At 49.3% G+C, this 19,205-nt stretch overlaps 1 protein-coding gene across 2 annotated transcripts in view; it reads right to left on the bottom strand.

Annotated features, from left to right (window-relative positions):
* The window catches only part of MCOLN3 (mucolipin TRP cation channel 3), a 939,415-nt gene that overhangs the window by 211,022 nt on the left and 709,188 nt on the right, over window positions 1–19,205 (bottom strand). The gene's annotated exons all lie outside the window — the stretch shown is intronic.

The raw sequence follows: 19,205 nt of genomic DNA, 5'->3' as shown, positions 1-19,205 counted from the left end.
CTGTTGATGAGTTTTGTGAAGCGGGGAGAAACTCAGTAGCATGCGGGTGGCCGGAGCGGGACCAGGAGCGCTGTGAACAGAAGAGCCTGATGAGTGAAAGTGGGAAAAAAGGTAAAGGCAAATCGAAGCAGGCGAAAGCTGAAAAGCGGAAAGAGAAAGAATGGCAGAAAAGGTCTGCTAGTGGCACGTCAGTAAACGAAGACAGAGCAAGTGCGCTGGCGGTGCAAAAAGCAGCTAAGAGGGGGTGTGAGTTCCAAGAACAATAAGGACAGGGGCACAAGCGACTCGATAAACAGAGAGAGACATCGAAGAAAAAGAGAAGGTGAAAGTAACCCGAACATGAGAAAAGGGTGCAAGAGAGCACAGTGAGAAAAAGAGGGTGCAAGAAAGCAAGAAAGCACAGTGAAAAGCCTGAAGGTGAAAGAGAGCATGGTGAAAAGTAAAGAGAAGTGTGCAAGAGGTACTGAAAGGTGGAAAGAAGGTGCAAGTGTGCTCAACAGGAAAAGAAGGTGTCAAGGGTGCACAAAAAAGTCAAGAAAGGACAGGGTTCAAGAGGCACAGAAGAGGAAAAGGTGCCAGAGAATCAGGATACGGGTTAGAGGTCAGCGTGGTTGTGCCGAGGAGTAGCTAAGAGCCCAGCGTTTGCAGAAGTCTCTGATACTACCCACATGAAAGAACTGTACAGTGAAAGGTATATCCTGACAAGAGGAACTTTTTGTTTGTGTGAAACCATAGGGGCATTGGCTTTGGGAAGGGAACCCTAAGAGGCCCCGCGATAGACATTGTTGAACTTTGTGATGCAAGGCCTAGACTTGGGGAAGGGAGCCCTGAGAGGCCTAACAAGAACGGTGTTTTTTGTTTGTTTGGAACTGGAAGGATCAAAGCTTAGGGAAGGGAACCCCAAGAGACCCAGAGACCTTGTGAACTTTATTGATTTGCTGCAAGAGCCCTACGTGGAAGGTTCCAAGGGTAACCCTTTTGAGTTGAGCTATTTTGAACTGGCAAAACTACACCTATTGGTAAGACTACATGAAACCAACTGTGGTTTACATTTTCTCTTTAATCACCATTTCTCCTATAAGAAGACCCCTTATCACATTTGGTTTAAGAGTGAGCGCAAGCATAGGTTTGGACACACACAAACTTTGGTTTTGGACATACGGACATAAACGGCCTTTAGAAAAATCAGTTGAGGGATCAACCCCCTTAGAGTAAGGGCCAGATATGCATTACACCAAGGTTGTCCAACGTACGGCCCGCGGGCCACAATGCGCCCCTCCAAGCCATTTCATGTGGCCCGCGAGGCTGAACAGAAAACATTGAACAAATAAATAAACAGACCAGGCCGGTTTATTTATTTATTTGTCCAATGTTTGTCGGGTCCGTGGACCCGATTTATTTATTTATTTCTACGATGTTAGTCGGACCCAACAAACACTGAACAAATAAATAAATAATCCTTCCAGGGATCACCTGAGTCAGGAACAGTCCTCCCTCACAGCCCGCTCGCCTGCCACGACCGGGTAATGTATTTATTTCTGCAATGTTGGGTCCAACCACCATTGCAGAAATAAATTAATTAATCGGGTCCATGGACCCGACAAACATTGACCAAATAAATAAATAAATAAACCGGACAGTGGCCTGTAACTCCTTCTGGTGGCACCAGAGGCAGCAACAGTCCTCCGCCACAGCCCGGTTGTTGGTGGTTGGACCCAACATTGCAGAATTTGGTCAATGTTTGCCGGGTCCGTGGACCCGATTAATTTATTTATTTCTGCAATGGTGGTTGGACCCAACATTGCATAAATAAATAAATTACCCGGGTCGTGGCAGAGGAGCGGGCCGGTTTTTTATTTATTTGTTCAATGTTTGTCAGGTCTGTTGACCCAATTAATTTATTTATTTCTGCAATGTTCGGTCCGACCACAAATAAATTGACCAGAAACATTGACTAAATAAATAAATAAACCGGGCCGTGGCAGAGGACTGTTACTGCCTCTGGTGCCCCCTGCAAGGCGGCACCAGAGGCAGTTAAAGGCCAAGGGCCAGTTTAAACGGCCATCAGTTCCCAAACATTGGCGCGAAGAGGCCCATCTCTAGTGGGACTGTGACGGATCAAGGCCTCACCTGAATCCACGCTACAGCCTTAGCAGAGGCGGCATAAATCCAATTCCCAGCTACCTACTGGCTCACTCTGTGATATTTAGAAGCCCCTAATTTAGGGGACCTAAACTATGTAAAGTGTGTATCAGTGGAAAAGGATTCAACTCCATTTTGCACCAGTTTTGCAGCTCTGATGATAGGCTTTTCTTATATAACAAAATTGTTTTATGCTTATTTTATTTTCAATAAACTTCAAAAACCACAGCAGAAATGATACTTTGTCATTGATATTTTGGGGGAGGACCTTCATCCATGACTCTTTTGGTAGCAGACATACATGAAGTGACTGAATGCTCACTTGGTTGGGCCATTCTTATAACACCAGTTGTCCATTTACGATTGCAATAAAGCCTTTATCTGTCAGCAGATTTCTAAGACACAACTCTGGCATGCCAATGTTTGATGTTACTGCTGGCTACAGCGGACTTAAACAGATCCCAGGAGGATGTGTTTCGGGTGGGGAGGGCCAAGAAGTGGGTGAGAAGGGTCACATGACCATGGGAACTGAATGGGTGTTACCCACCCATTTGTTACCAAGCACCCCCAAGCTGTGTGCCCCTCGTCACATTTCATCTCCCTCCTACCCATATTCCAATTCAATCCTTTCAGTTTACAGGTGGCGCGTAATAGCCAAAACTAAAAACATGACTGGCTGGGCAGAAACCAGGCAGCAATGGATCTAGTTGCAGCTCACTAATTGTGCCCCGTGCTCCTCATGAACCCCCATAGTTGGACTTCTTCCTAACTGTGCTGAATGCTTTTAGAAGACGTAATAACATACACAAGACAGGAGAATTGGCAATCTTGGCCCCATTGTATTTGGAGCCGATTATCGCAGATGTAGTGTAAAACCGACTGTGCCCACTATTTTGGCTTTTGTTTACTTCCGTTTCTCGTTTGATTGCGTGGTTTAACCTGATTAGGAAAGGTTATCAACAAGTTACTAATCATGCAATAAAAAAAGTCCTTCATACTTTTAGATTGTGCTCACATTGCGTTTCTTCATTTGGGTTCACCTTTGGATGATCGCTTTTACACATTTTATGTTTTGAAGTGGATTATGCTTCTTTCATTACCATAGAAGTAATTAATGTGTATTATAGAGATAAGCTGGCATAGGTAGTGGGCACACTGCACATGCTCAGGCAGCATCAGTCATGCTTTGTACAGGACAATGCTGGCCTAAATTGGCACCACCCTGCATAGACATGTTGCTACAGAGGCATATTTTGAGCACAACCAGCATGCCAATGTGTTACATAAGTGACAGTGCTGTTTTACACTGTGTACACATTGATCATTAAAATGTGTTGTGTTCTACAATGTTCTTGTCTGCTGTTGGTGATATGGAATGTACATGTTCCCCTTTCAAACTGATTGTAAACTTATGGCTTTTTGGTCACTTTTCCTGCTGTAAAATGCACCATTTCAGCCCCATATTTGGAAAAGAAACCTTGGGTGTTGGGGACCCCCCAAACCCTCCCTAGATCGTTACAGGTCCCTCATTACGCTCGGTTGCCCCCACTATTTCAGAGAAATATCAACACATACACACTGGAAGAAATCACAAGAAACTAACCTTGGATCATTGCCCCAGACACCAAAAGCTATCTTTGGGACTGCATGGCTATGCCTGTGAAGCTATTGAGTCAAAGGTCACACACCATCGCTTTTGAATATACTGCTTTGGGTGAGGGTGTTGACTTTTGGCTCGTCGGACGACCGGGTGACAAAAAGTTGATTTTCCGGCCCCACATTCAAAAAGGTTGGACAAGCCTGCATTATACAAACCCCACAAAGTTTGATAATAAAGGTTTTCAAACTATTACTTTCGAGTCTGTGTCTCTCTTGAATCCATGCCCGTCTCACAGTACAAACTAGTTATGCCGACCATGAATGAATAAGTTACTTACCTATAATTTCTGTTACCCAGCATTGGTATCTTGCATAGAGTCACATGCTTTTGAATATCCACCGCCATCAAGGCTGGGAATCTTCGGTAACAAAGCAGTTTTAAAGAAATATCGGAAACTGCACTTACTTTACTGTTCTATTAGACACATTTTGGGTCATTTACTCTTTAGCCAATAGGCAGCACCTCCCTACCTCCAGCCCTGGAGGTCATCCTCAGGTTTGTAGAGCGCACGTAATAGTGCAAAGCAGAGCGTCTTGTGGTGAAGACGGTAGGGTTGCATGTGAGTCTATGAAAAATACTAATGCTCGAGAACAGGAGTTAGAGGTAAATAACTTAATCCGTCTCCAGCATTGGGTCTTTGATAGATTCACATGCTATTCAATAGATTAGAAAGCAGTAAATATCTATCAACATGCATCTAAACATATCTATATATACAAAGGGGGGAGGAATATGGCTCACCTCAGCTGAACATGCTCTGAATGACTGTGTTTCCCATTGTGGACTCCTCCGCAGAGTTCATGTCGATGTATTAAAATCTGGTTAGGGTATGTGGAGACCTCCACACAGCCGCTTTTCAGATGTTTAATAGTGACATTCTTGCCAAAAGAGCAGTAGTAGACAAGACTGTTCTCGTAGAATGTGCTTGTAGCTGGCCTGGTAGTGGACGGTTAGCTTGCTGATGGCAGAAAGCAATGCGAGCAAACAGCCACCTGGAGACAGAGACATTAGAGAGACACCTGCCAGTTGCAGCAGGCCCAAAGGCAACTAACAGTTGTGAGCACTTAAAGTCTTTGGTATGATCAACATAGTATTTGAGTGCGCTTGTGATATCCAGGGAGTGAAGCTAGCACCCAGCAGATGTTGTTGGGGTACTTAAGAAAACAGCAGGCGGGGCGTGGCTTGGAGCGCCATCGATGTGGTCGCTCCTCTGAGGCCGCCCGTGGGATGCCCGCCGCCGCTGTCGAATTCCAGCGGTTCTAAGCGGGTTTCCGCGTCGCCAATGCCAACTAAGGCGACCGGAACCGACATGGCACAACCTGGCCAAACATAGCCTTTGACCGAGGAAGCGTTCTACCAGAATTCAGCGGCTGAACTTCTCCCCCGTCTTCAACCGAAGAAACCAAGATGGCCGCCAAGCCGGAACCCAGCAGCACACTCCGCACCCGGCGGTAGCGGGGCCCTAAAACACTGGGGAGCTGGAGAGCTGGAGCGGAGTCTAGCACAGAATCATCCGATTCATACCAAGGCGACCAAGAGCGGAGGTCGAGTGCGAGATACACCCCGAGTGCAGTCTCCCACCGCCCTAGGCCTCGCTGCTACTCTCTCAATCAAGACCGCCTGATACGAGCAGCACGTCGAGGCAAACGAAGGTGAGCAAGGGCACAGATATCTCCGCCATGTTTACTGCACCGGAGAAACCCAAGAAACAGGATCCTCCTAAACTGACCCCACAGAAGCCACAAGAAGACAGGGGCGCCCTCGCCACCAAAAGAGACCTGATAGCCTTCATGGCGGATATCAAATCGGAGTTTCGCGCCTGCCTTTCGTAACTCACCGCTAAAGTTGATCAAACGGATCAGAGGGTCACAGAAATCGAACAGAGGCTCTGAGAGATCGAGGACCGAATCTGCCGTGGGACAGATTCGGACCCCCCCCCCAGATGTTAGTACCACAGTCCACTTTTTCACGACGAAAGAGGCAATATCAGCGATCAGTCGCCAAGGAGATGAGATCACTTTTCAGAGCACTCCACTTCAAATATACCAGGACCTCTCACCACTTACTCTCCAGAAAAGAAGAGCAGTTCGGCCTCTGACAGTGTTCCTTCAGGAGCAACAGATCCGTTACAGGTGGCTGTTTCCGACAGCTCTCCAGTTTACATATAATGGCACCCTACGCCGAATCAGCCACTTGGAAGATGCTGAGAAAATCTTACACACAACCTCACCCCGCGATCCTTCCACGCCAATCCCAGAGGGGACCGAAGACTCTGGACCGCTTCCCTCTCCAAAGCCCAAACACACGCCATGGTCGTCAACCCAGCGGAGCAACAGAAAGAGATGAACGGGGACGCTTCCACGATCCCAGGTTCCGTCAGCAATTAAGCCTGGACACAGATGCCCCTACCTAAAGTAGGACATGCCACCTAGATTTCGAGCTAAGCAACCTTGAACACGGTGGCGGCGGGCCATACCCATGGTTCATACCCACTCCAAGGATACTTTCCATCCCTTGTTCCTTGGAAACCCACAGTACACGATACGTGATGGGACAGTTGGCCCTGTTGGCCGTAGGTACGACCGTACTTACAATGTCGGTCTACCTCCCTGTTAAAGCTGCGGCCCCCCGTTGGGGCTCCGCGTTAAAACCTCAAGTGCAGGATGATATCAAGAGATTCCCTAACAGACATAGCAGTTGAACCACCGCCCCATGACCCCCCCTAACCCAAGGAACGGAGAGTGAGTCTTCAGTGGACCTCCAGACGCTTCGGATCCTCTCCCTGAATGTTAATGGCCTGAACTCCCCCAACAAGCGAAAGGCAATTCAACTGAAACTTCGGGACGAAGACGCAGCGATAGCCATGCTTCAAGAGACTCACCTGCTGCCGGCAGATGTAACCCGTCTCCGATCCCGGTTATTCCCGCTCCAATTCTTCGCCTCTGGCACAAACAAAAAAGGAGGTACGGCGATTCTCTTCAGGAAAGACCTGAACCCACAGATTCTGGAAACAAAAATATGCCCAGAAGGCCGATTTATAGCGGTCAAATGCCTCCTGATGGGAGACCTATATACCCTCATCTCAGTATACGCCCCTAACACTGGACAGTGACACTTCTATGACTCCTTGGGCACATCTCTCGCTAGCTTTGTGGAGGGCCAAACAATTGTCGGTGGGGATTTCAATGGGGTTCCCGACCCCACCAAAGACCGATCACACCCCCCGACTCCAGGCGACTTCGCCCAAGCACTTAGCCTCCTCCGATTCTTCAGGACCCTGGAGATAATAGACTCATGGCGGGTGTTCCACCCTGACGAAAAAGATTTCTCCTTTTACTCTTTCGTCCATCGCACCTTTTCAAGGATCGACCTGTTCCTGATCTCCCCGCAAACGTTCCCCTCAGTCAAAGAAGTCACCATCGGCACAAGAGCGATATCCGACCACGCCCCAGTGCTCCTGGAACTCCGGGTTCATAACCCTGACCCCAACAACCCACGTAAATGGATGCTGTACGACCCGATCCTTAACGACATGGCCACCAGAGACAAGATCGCAACAGGAATAAGAAATTTCTTTAACGAAAACCCAGCCTCAGACACCTCATTAGCGAACAACTGGGACGCCATGAAGGCAGTAATCAGGGGCTCCCTGATAGCCCAAGGTGCGGCCTACCACCGAGACAGGCGTCAGACCCGGACGGCCCTAGAGAACGAACTAAGAGAGGCCGAGGCACTCCATAAGGAGAAAGGCGGGTCCCCCAAAACACAACGGATCATTCGTACGGCATGGAAAAAACTGGAAGCCCACTATGCGGAACAAACCGCCCAACTAATGGTGAAGGCCAAACAGTCATACTACGCGAAGGGTAACAAGGCGAACAAGTTCCTGGTGGCCAAACTAGCCAAGCAGAGACGCGTCAACGCAATCACGGGCCTGCATGATTCCAACGGGGTCACACTATACTCAGAGCCCGAGAAGCAACGCCTTGCAATAGATTACTTGACCCAAATCATAAAGGCAACCCCACGAAACTTACCACAACAGAAGGAATACCTGCAGAAGGCAGCAGTGCCCCGGCTCTCCGACGCAACGAGAGACGAACTGGAGGAGCCCATTACAGGGGAGGAAATTGAGGAGGCCATCAAATCACTTAAAACACGGGCCCCCGGCCCGGATGGCTTCTCAACCAGGTTTTACAAACTATTCAGAGCACAATTGACCCCCCACCTGGCTACCCTATTCAACTCCTTCAGGGAAACGGGAGCGGTGACCCCATCGATGCAGGAATCAACCACCATCCTCCTGCCTAAACCTGGAAAAGACCCAAGAAGCATAACATCCTACAGACCGATCGCACTTTTAAACATCGATGCGAACATATACTCAAAAATTCTAGCAACCCGCTTAAACCGCATCTTGCCGAAGATCATCCACCCCGACCAGGCAGGTTCATCCTACACCGGACAGCAGGTGACAACATCCGGAGAACCCTGAACCTGGTGGACCTTGCCTCCCGGAACTCCCAAAAACTAGTCTTGGTGGCTCTCGACGCAGCTAAGGCGTTTGATAGGGTGGATTGGACGTTTATGAGACACACCCTAGGGGCCTTCGGCTTCGGACCAGCTTTCCAAACGATGGTTCTAGCCAACTATGATAGCCCTAAAACAAGCCTGAGGATCAACGGTCATAACTCGGCCCCAATCCCCTTATCATGCGGAACCCGGCAAGGCTGTCCACTGTCGCCCTTGCTCTTTGCACTCACCATGGAGCCCTTCGCACAAAAGATCAGGCGAAATGACCAAATCAAGGGCATACAAAGTGGCCCCACGCATCACAAACTTGCCCTTTACGCGGATGACATTCTGCTCACGATCTCGGAGGCCCACTCATCTCTCAAACACGAGATACGTGAAATCGCCAGCTATGGCGAAGTCTCAGGCCTCACCATAAACTTCGATAAATCATCCGCCTTGGGTATCGGCCTCACCCCAGCAGAACGGGAACCATTGAGTAAGGTGTGCCCGATAACATGGGAAAAGAGTGCCATCCCCTATCTAGGGGTCCACATCCCGGCTGACCCAAGGGACACGTACAAAGCCAATTTCCCCCGACTCGTTAAAGAACTGGAAGGCGACTTGAAGCGCTGGGAGACCCAAGAGATCTCACTACTCGGGCGCATCACTGCATGCAAGATGAACCTCCTTCCGAGATTCCTATACGCCTGTGCCTCCCTACCAGTAGCAATCCCCACGCCAACTCTTCGAGGGATCCAGAGAAAAATGCAGAACTTTATCTGGAGAGGTAAGAAAGCGAGAATCCCTCTCAGAACTATGCTGGGGAGTTCCAAATTGGGAGGGCTGGGGGTCCCAGACTTACAGGCCTACAGAGTGGCAGCCCAACTGGCCCAGGTCCAGGCCTGGCAAAATACGACAAACCGCCCCAGATGGGTAGAGCTGGAACAATCACGGGCGCCCCTACCCCTACGATTTCTACCACACATCCCGCCCCACCCTCAGGACCCAATGGGGAGAGCGCCTGCTGTCAACTAAACACACCCTTAGCACCTGGGACTGGGCGCTGAAACGAAAGGGAGTGCCAAGAGGACTGAGCCCACGTTCCCCGGTCTTCCACAATCCAATGTTCCCACCAGGTACGAATCCTCGCAATTTTCGTAACTGGATCAAAGGTGGGCTGGAGACCATAGACCAGCTGTATACGGGGGGGGAGACCTCTCACATTCGCCCAATGCAAGGAGAAGTTCCAACTCCAGGAACGGTATAGATTCACATACATTCAACTACGCCACTGGTGCTCGCATCCCCAAACTTTGCAAGCAGCGACACGCCCTCCTACTGCCCTAGAACTCACTCTGGGAGACCTTCCAACCCGCGGCAGAGTATCCACCCTATACAGACGCTTCCTAAGCGACTTCCTGACCACAAGAACCCGCTGCATGGCCCAATGGGAGGCGGACCTGGGTCACCCGATAGAGGATCAAGCCTGGGTTGACATATGGACCAGAACACACACCTCGTCCACCTGCATCACCAATAGGGAATGTGCGTACAAGATCACGCTGCAGTGGTACTATCGCCCCTCAGACTTCACCATATGAACCCCCAGGTGGATCATTCTTGCTGGAGAGGATGCGGCCACCCAGGCTCCTTCTTCCACATGTAGTGGGCCTGCCCGAAGATCCAACCATTCTGGAAAGCTTGCATAGGGTCCATCTCACAAATTACCGGAACCACGATTCCCTTGGAACCAGAACCGGTTTTGCTGGGAGCTCCAATTCCCGGGACCTACCCGCGTTCCGGACCCAGAGCGAAACTACTAACCCACTGCCTACTAGCAGGGAAAACGGTGGTGGCCCGAGCTTGGAAAACCCCGGAAGGCCCTCACATAGCCCAATTTTGGACCAAACTTTGGGACATTTTGATAGCGGAGAAGGTGACGGCAGCGCAAGCGGGAATTCTTCATTGTTTCCAGAATATCTGGGCCCCAGTGCTGGAATTCGACCAGCGCTTCCCCGCCCTGACCTACAAACCTACCGGGGCCTGCTGGATCTTAAAAAATCAGGAGATCCCAGAGGAAGATACATAGACGCTGAGGCCCAATCTGAACAGCCCAGGAGGGAAGAGCCCGCCTATAAGGCCTAAGGGACAGATGGACGAAGGGGAGGGAGGAGGGAGGAAACGCAGGGAGGGATAAAGGACTGGGGATCAACATGCCTAAATAACCACTGCTTATAATGTCTGTACTTGTCATCCTACCTTGATTTAAACTAAACAAAGTTAAAAAAAAAAAAAAGAAAACAGCAGGCACCAAGGGCTCGCTCATGTGAAAAGAGAGCAGCAACGTAGGCATAAACCTCGGATTGGTTTGTAGGAGGAGCGTGTCTTTGTGCAATGTGAGGTAAGGCAGTTGTGAGGAAAGCACCTGAATCTCACTCACACTTCTGGCAGAGGTGATGTTCACCAGAAATGCCGCCTTCCGGGATACAAACTTTATGTTGGATTTGTGCATAGGTTCAAACAGGGGTCCCATCCACCTGGTGAGAACAACATTCAATTCTGAAAAAGGTTTGGGTAAGGGCGGACAAGTCTGAATTAGTCCCTTCATAAACTCCTTAACAATTCTGTGTGACCAGAGAGGCATATAAGATGTACGGAGCTCATGTTCTAATGAGCTGTAACGCAAATGGAAGACCTACAAACTTTGAGTAAGACTTACTCCTTCCATTCACGCCATGGCTCATTTTTGATCATTTGTATGGCTGAGAGGAGGGGTGTAACATAACTTGCGTTTGCCCCGTCTCCTTTCCTAATCGCCATACAAATGCTACAGCATTTGCACCAGGATGGATTTTCATGACTGGGATCAGGTCTTATATTGCTTACCTGGGAGCAGTATGAAGAGTGGTGTTGTTTAGAGCGAAGGGACTGAAAAAGATGCCTTTGTTGCAGAGTATAAAGAGAACTGGCAGTGTCTTTGTCTGTCTTGATTGCCAGCAGACTGTCACTGACCTTCATTCCAAAAAGGTATTTTCTGTTGAACAGTATGTTGACGACTTTTGCCTGCATACCTGGTCTAAAATGTGTGGCTTTCAGCCAACCTTCTGCCACAGGACTGCTCTGGTGGAATCCTGTGTTAATATTACTATTATTACGATATTCATTGAGCGCGGACCTAGCTTCTGGAACCAACAGAGCGCTTTAAAAACATAAGGGGCAGAACATGTTGAGGGATGCAGAGAAACAAAGGAGTGGTGAGCTAAAAACTGCGGAGAGGGAACACGTTCGATTTGTCAGCAATCGATCTACACAGAACCAGCTGAGGAAACAGTGGGGATCAGATCACCCAGTCTCTGTTAGGGTGCAGTGTGTGTGAACTTAGGTGGTAGGGATAAGCCATTCTTTGGCAATATCGACTGCCAAGGAGATGGTGTGGTCAGAGGCAGATTTTATTTCTCGTAGCAATACAGAAGCTTCCTGTTTCTTGTCGTCAGGGAGGGTATCTAGAATGGGGCCGGTCTTACACCAGAGCTCCTAATCATATTGCACCAAGACAGAGTTGGCAGCTTTAATGGTGGTCGCTACTGTGGATATTACTCATTTACAGAATGCATCAAACTGACTGCCTTCCTTGTCTGGGGGATCAGTGCAGGGCAATGAAGGATTAGGTGACCTCTTCAAAGCCACCACCGGGACAACTGAGTTCATCCTATGCTGTGTGCAGAGGCATTTCGAGGCATTGTCCGGTACTCTTTATATCTTTCATCACATCTATCTTTCTTTGGTGGGGCAGTGAAGGGATTCTTCATGGCTACTTGTCCATCTTCCCAATTAACTCTGCTGGTAAAGGAAATCTTCTTTAATATGTTAAATAGGAAAGAGGATACAAATGTTAGGACCTTTCATCATGGTGGTCTGGAAAGGTCAGACCTCATCCAGAAGCAAAACACTTGGTGGAAGTTCTTCGGCTTGCCATCGGCCGGCACCATGGCAACTTGGGAATTAGAGTTTGAGGAGACATCAATAGGTTGGCACAGGGTTGGTTGTTCCTCTGCTGGAGGCAGGCTTGGATGTCACTGGGGCAAAGCCCAAGGATGCGGTGGGAATCGTATTCTAGGTGCAGGATCTGGTCTTAGCAGAATAGTCAGACCTATCATCTGACGTTCAGACACCAAAGTTTGCAAGGTGTTTAACATGCCCATGGACTGATATGTGTGGATGTGGCGTGCCCTTTGAGAGTATTGGAGGAGGAAAGGGTTGTGATTAATGCATCCCGGATAACTCCTCCTCTTCCTGAGTAACAACACCTTATGGGCCTTTAAAGTATGTGTCAATAGTGTACTCTAGCATAAAATCAGGAGGAACATTGTAAGGCTGTGACAGAGTGGGCAGAGCATAGGGATGGAATATGAAAAAGGACTGCTTTGGTGTCCTAGGTCACCTGATGAGTGATGTATCTGTCAGCTGGCTCATTGACAACGGGTGCATAGACGAGGTCATCAACTAAGCAATGGCAGACAGGGTGACAGTGCACGAGGTCATCGACAGGGTCATCAACAAAGACTTGGATGGCTGTCGTTGAAGCGGTCGCCAAAAAAGTCGTTGATGGAGTAGTCCTGAAATGCTTTAAAGTTGTAATCATCAACAAGGCGGTAAACAGTGTAGACATTTTCTGCTTCGTGGACGTAGGCTTCAATAACCTACTGACAGAGCCATTTTAGAGAATTTCATGGATGGAGTCGCAATTGAGGTTTTTGTGATGAAGTGGATGGTTTGGTTGAGGAAGAAGAGTTTGCCTTTCAGCCATGGAGGTTTATCAGAACCCTTATGAGCCTGGGTAGAATCATTCTTCTTCGCCTTTTTCTCTCTGGAAGTTTCGTTATGGGATCTTGCCCTTTTAGAAGAGGTAGCTCTTTTTGGGGGCCTACTGAGATGCAGTGAAACACAGCTCCTCATTAAAGCAGAGTCTGAGTCCACAGTGCCTTCATCAAGCCAGGCAACCAGTCTTTTGTGTGTATCTTTTAAAGTCTTGTTGGAGAAAGACTGACAAATGGAGCAAGAATCCAGTCTGTGGTCGGGATTAAGGCAGTAAAGGCACTGTTCATACCGGTCTTCTACATAGATGTTCTTTAGTCTGCAAGTAGGGCAAGTTTTGAAAAGGCTCTTTCTGGTTCTAGTGTCAGTCATGGTGAAGGGAATAGTTTCTTACCTGTAACTCCATTTCTCCAGCATTGGTATCTTTCATGGATTCACATGCTTAGAATATACCCCGTCGTCAGACTGGGACCCCTCGGTACACATATATAGCCTTTTCCAATAGGAACACTTCCGACACTTTTGTGTCCTATCTACGTCCTTTTAGGACCCGCCTACGCATGCTCCGTAGGCAGTCCCGTATAAGAGGCCCGCCCCCGCAGTTCCCCTTCAGATTTCGGCCCCTCCAAAGTAGGAAGGGTTAAATTTATCAATCAAATACATTACATTCCGGGGAGGTTGGCGGGCGCATGTGAATCCATGAAAGATACCAATGCTGGAGAAATGGAGTTACAGGTAAGAAACTATTCCCTTCTCCAGCATTGGATCTTTCATGGATTCACATGCTTAGAATAGATTGTATAGCAGTAACACTTGAGACGGCGGTGAGAATGTAATGTAGTATACCCTCAACATACTACACAATGCATATGTACGGTAGGAATAAGTTACCTCGTATAACCTTACCCACATGAAATAAACTGTCATTAAAAAGGGTAGACCACAGATTCTCCACAGCGTGGAGCTTACCTTACTGAAACAGATGGCGCAGGACAGCTCTTCCCATCTGCACCTCGTCCTCATGCTGCCTGGCAAGGCAGTAGTGGCGGGTAAACGTGTGGGGCACTGACCATGCCGCAGCTTGGCATATGTCCGTCAACGGAATTCCTGCCCATAAAGCTGTTGAGGAGGACATCGATCTTGTAGAATGGGCTCTAGGATGTCCTTGCAGTGGCCTTCCGGCCTTAGAGTGACAAAATGCAATCGTCGATGAGACCCATCGAGCCAATCCTTGTTTAGAGATTGCTTTTCCTCTCGTCGACGGACCATATGCGACGAACAGTTGTCTAGTAGACCTGAATTCCTGTGTACGATGTAGGTAAAATTTCAGAGCCCTCTTAACGTCCAGGGTATGAAGGGCTTTTTCTGCTGCCGATGATGGTGTGGCGAAGAAAGTAGGGAGAACAATGGACGAGTGTTTGTGATACACTGTCGGAACTTTTGGGACGAACATAGGATTAGTTGCCAGGACTACTTTGTCCTTAAAGAATCTTAGGTATGGCGGGTCTACGACCAGCGCTTGCAGTTCCGAGATTCTTCTAGCTGATGTGATAGCAATCAAGAATGCCAACTTCCACGAAATGAATTTTATGTCGGACGTGGCCATAGGCTCAAAAGGCGGTTTCATTAAGCCTGCCAACACTGTGTTGAGACTCCAAGTCGGGGGGAAACGTTTTTCCGGGGGAAAAGCTCGAAATAAACCCCTCATGAAGTGTTTTACAAGTCTGTCGCTAAATAGAGGAGACGACTGCCTTTTCCTTGTGAACCTCGAGATGGCCGCCAGGTGCACCTTTATCGATGTGAAGGATAATCCCCTCTCCGCCAAGAGGAGCAGGTAAGGTAGAACTTGTTCCGGCGTCACCGACAATGGTTGTAGGCCCTGTTGTCCCCTACACCATTCACAGAACCTCAGCCACTTATAGGAGTAGGATTTGTTTGTAGAAGGGGCTCTAGCCGCCTGCAGAATTTTTTGACAATCCTCCGAAACGTCTAACGCACCGAACTCCGAGAAGTCAGGAGCCAGGCTGTAAGGTTGAGACTGTCCGGGTCGTGATGCCACACCGTGCCTTTGTCCCGGGATAGTAGGTTCGGGACTTTCAGAAACCCTATGGGATGTTCCAGCGACATGTGAAGCAGGTCGGAGAACCACGGTTGCCTTGGCCAGTATGGTGTCACTAGAATTACCCGGCAATTGTATCTGCGTATCCACTGTATTGTCCTCCGTATGAGGGGGAACGAGGGAAAAGCATAGAGGAACATGTCTGTCCAAGGGAAGGAGAATGCCTCCCCCCTGTAGCCCTCTTGAGGCCATCTGCTTGCGAATTGCTCGCATTTCTTGTTGTCTTTGGTCGCGAAGGCGTCCAGAGGGGGGTGACCCCATTTCTCGAACACTTTCATCAGGTGAACTGTGTCCATTTCCCACTCGTGTATCTGGGCCATGCTTCTGCTGAGGGAGTCTGCTTGGGAGTTCCTCACTCCTGGAAGGTGATGAGCCACGATGGAAATTTCGTGCTTTAATGCCCAATGCCATGTTTTCTGGGCTTCTATGGAAAGAGTTCTTGGTCGCGTCCCTCCTTGTTTCCTCATATAAAACATGGCTGTTGTATTGTCGGTCAGTATTCGTACTCGCGAGCCCTTGATGTGTGGTAGGAATGCCTTCAAGGCCCAGCGTACTGCTCTGAGCTCTAACACGTTTATGTGTAGGAGTGACTCCGTTGGAGACCAGCGACCGTGCGTTTGGGGAGCACCCATGTGAGCTCCCCATCCGGTTAGGGACGCATCCGTGACTATGGTTCGCTGAAACTCCGGCTCCTGTAGGGGTACGCCGTTGTTCAGATTGTGGAAACTCTGCCACCACTGAAGGGTCCGAAGCAGCTTGTCGTCGTCGATGATTATCTTGTCTGACCACGATCCTTGAGCCTGCGTCCATCGGTCCGCAAGGAATTCCTGGACTGGCCTCATGAATAGGCGACAGTTTTCCACCAGATGGATGCAGGATGCCATGGCCCCTAGGACCGAAACGTATTTTCTCACTGAGATCTTGGTGTTTCGCCGTAGTCGGCATGCTTGTTGATTGAGTCTTGAGGTTCTGTCGAGAGAAGGTTTCACTAGCCCTAACTGGGTCTCGAACTGTGCCCCCAGGAATACCAGCGATCTCGATGGCTGCAGAGAGGATTTTTCGAAGTTTATGGCGAATCCCAGCTGTTGTAGAAGCTGCATGGTGGCTTGTAAACTTGTGTTGGTCGACGCTGGGGAGGATCCCCTTACCAGCCAGTCGTCGAGGTATGGGTATACATGGTGGCCTTGCTTCCTTAGCCAGGCCGCTACGGAAGCCAGGCATTTCGTGAACGTTCTGGGGGAGGTCTTGAGCCCAAAAGGAAGAACCGTGAATTGGTAGTGAGTCCGCCGTATTACAAATCTTAGGAATTTCCTGTGTTTCCGACACATTGGAATATGGAAATACGCGTCCTGTAAATCCAGGGACGCTAGAAAATCCCCCTCTTGAACGGAGCGGATCACTTCCTGCAGAGTGAGCATCTTGAATTTTAGGCTCTTTAAAGACTTGTTGAGATCGCGTAAGTCTAAAATGGGACACCATTTGCCGTTCGGCTTTTTAACGACAAAATATCTTGAGTAGACTCCTTGACCTCTCTGTGATGTTGGAACTAATTCTATCACGCCCTTTGCTAACATGAGTGTTACCTCTTGTTGCAGTATCTTCAGATGGGAAAGAGCGGTGAACGCAGGTGGAATTTGCGGAGGGCTCTGTTTGAATTGTAGAGAGTGTCCGTTTCTTATAGTATCCAGCACCCATTGATCCGTCGTTATTCGTTCCAATTCGTCGACATATGCTGAAACTCTTCCCCCCAGAACGGTGTGTTGTATGTCACTGCTGGTCTTTATTCTGCTTGTCTCTCGACGACAACGGATATGATGGTCTTTTCCTGGAAGTCTGGAAGTTCCGTCGACGGTTTGCCGTTTGGGAGGCACGTCTGTATCTCTGGGAGGGGTAAGCTGATCTGCCAAAGGATCTGTCTCCAGATGCAGAGAATCTTGAATTACCTGAAGCCCCTCTAAAGGGACGAAAAGACTTGTAGTTTCTGCCACTCTGGAGGGCACCCAATGAACGTGCCGTGTCCGAGTCCTCTTTCATTCCCTTTAGGGCTTTGTCCACCTTCTCACCGAAAAGAAGGTCTCCCTCAAAGGGCATATCTAAAACTTTGTATTGTACTTCTGGCCTGAAGTAGGTACACTTAAACCATGACTGTCGATGTAATACGACCCCACTATTGACTTGCTTGAAGCCTGACTCAGCGAGGTCCACCGCAATGTTTATTGCGTGATTTGAGGCTTCCTCACCTTCTCGGACGAGTAGCATCGCTGCCTTCCTATGCTCCTCCGGAAGATGATAAAACAACGGAGCTAGCCTGTGCCATATCTCCCTTTCGTATCTAGCAACAATTGCCAGAGAGTTTGCGGCCTTTACTGTGGTCGCTCCCACGGATAGCACTTTTTTGCCAAAGGCATCTTGTCGTCTCGCTTCGTTCTCAGGAGGAGTCGTGCACTTGTGCTGGGCCTTCGCATTCCTCGCCGCTGCCGCCGAAACCACCGAGTCTGGCGTTGGTTGGGAGGATAAACACTTGGGGGTAGACTCTGGAGCCTTAAACTTTTTTTCCAGCCGTCCTTTCACTGCCGGCTCTGAAAACGGGTGACGCATTGTCTGCAACCCCTCCTTCCATACATGGTCTAGTATTGGTATCGGGAACACAGATCTCCTTCTCTTACCCATGTGGTCAAACAAAAACAGTCCTTTTTCTGTTCTTCCTGGGACAAACCAAATTCTTTGCATGCCTTCTCCATCATAGAATGGAATGACGCAATGTCGTCCGGAGGGGACGGGTGAGCTGGGCTTCTAGGGGTTTCCAACTCCACTTCTGACTCCCAGGTTGGATCCCTGGAGGGGGATGATGAGATATCCGACATGGCTCCCCTGTCAGACTCCGAATCTGGCAGCTCACCTTCCTCTTGTGCCAGTGCTGAGATTGGCGTGCGTAGGTGCGTCGGTTGACGGGACAGGCCCGGCTCGTCGACGGGTGACTGTGGCAGGTTTGCCTGAGGTAGTCTCTGGTCCAACGACTGTAACAACGACTGAAGCGTGGACAGAATTTCCAACGACAAAACAGATTGAGGATTGAGAAGAGGGGCAGATACCGGTATAACGGATCCCCTCGTCGACGACTTGTCAGCCACTCGTAGCCCTAGGTCTGCTGGGCCAGCTATTCTTTCGTTCTCGTCCTCCGAGGACAGCAACATAGCCTGTTCTTGTAGTAAAGTATCCGGGGGGGTCGGATCAAAAACTTCAGGCCTCCAGGCCTCCTGTAGAACCCCCGTCGACGAGGCCATCGTCGACGTCGTCGTCGGTGGGACGGTGGATGCCACCTGCGTAAGTGGCAGGGTGGATGCCACCTGCGTAAGTGGCAGGGTGGAGGCCGATGACTGGGCTGCCGTTGACGACTGTGACTTAGCAGGTGCTTTTGGCGGTCCCGCCTTTTCCACACTTGACTTGCTTTTACTCGGCACTCGACTCGTGGTCGACCTATGATGATCACCCGAGGAGGATTTCCTTTCCTTTTCATGCTTTTTTGATGAAGATGATTTCTTTGACGGGGGGTCTCTTCCAGACGACTCTTTTTCCGTCGGTCGAGATTTCTTCGCCGGTGGTTCCGACGAGGTAGCACGGCGTGATGTTTTCGCCGATTGTGTGGAGCCTACCTCCGAAGGGGGGTATGCCCCCGCTCCATCATTCAGCCATGCCACCAGTCGTCGACTGCGGTCTTTAAGGGTTTTTTGAGAAAACCCTTTGCATATGTCGCAGTTATCCGCCGAATGATGAGGGTGGAGGCAATATATACAATCCATATGTCCATCCCCCTCGTAAACTTTTTTCAAGCCGCACGTCGCGCATGGGCGGAACAGTGCTTTTCCTGACACGGAGGACATTTTCTGTACTCAAAAATCCAGTAATGCAACCTTGTACAAAATAGTAAGACAACGCGAGGAGATCCCACTACTT

This window comes from Ambystoma mexicanum, chromosome 1q (assembly GCF_040938575.1).
Source record: "Ambystoma mexicanum isolate Mex_15411 chromosome 1q, UKY_AmexF1_1, whole genome shotgun sequence".
Taxonomy (NCBI): Eukaryota; Metazoa; Chordata; class Amphibia; order Caudata; family Ambystomatidae; genus Ambystoma; species Ambystoma mexicanum.
This window is presented reverse-complemented; position numbering and strand designations above follow the sequence as displayed.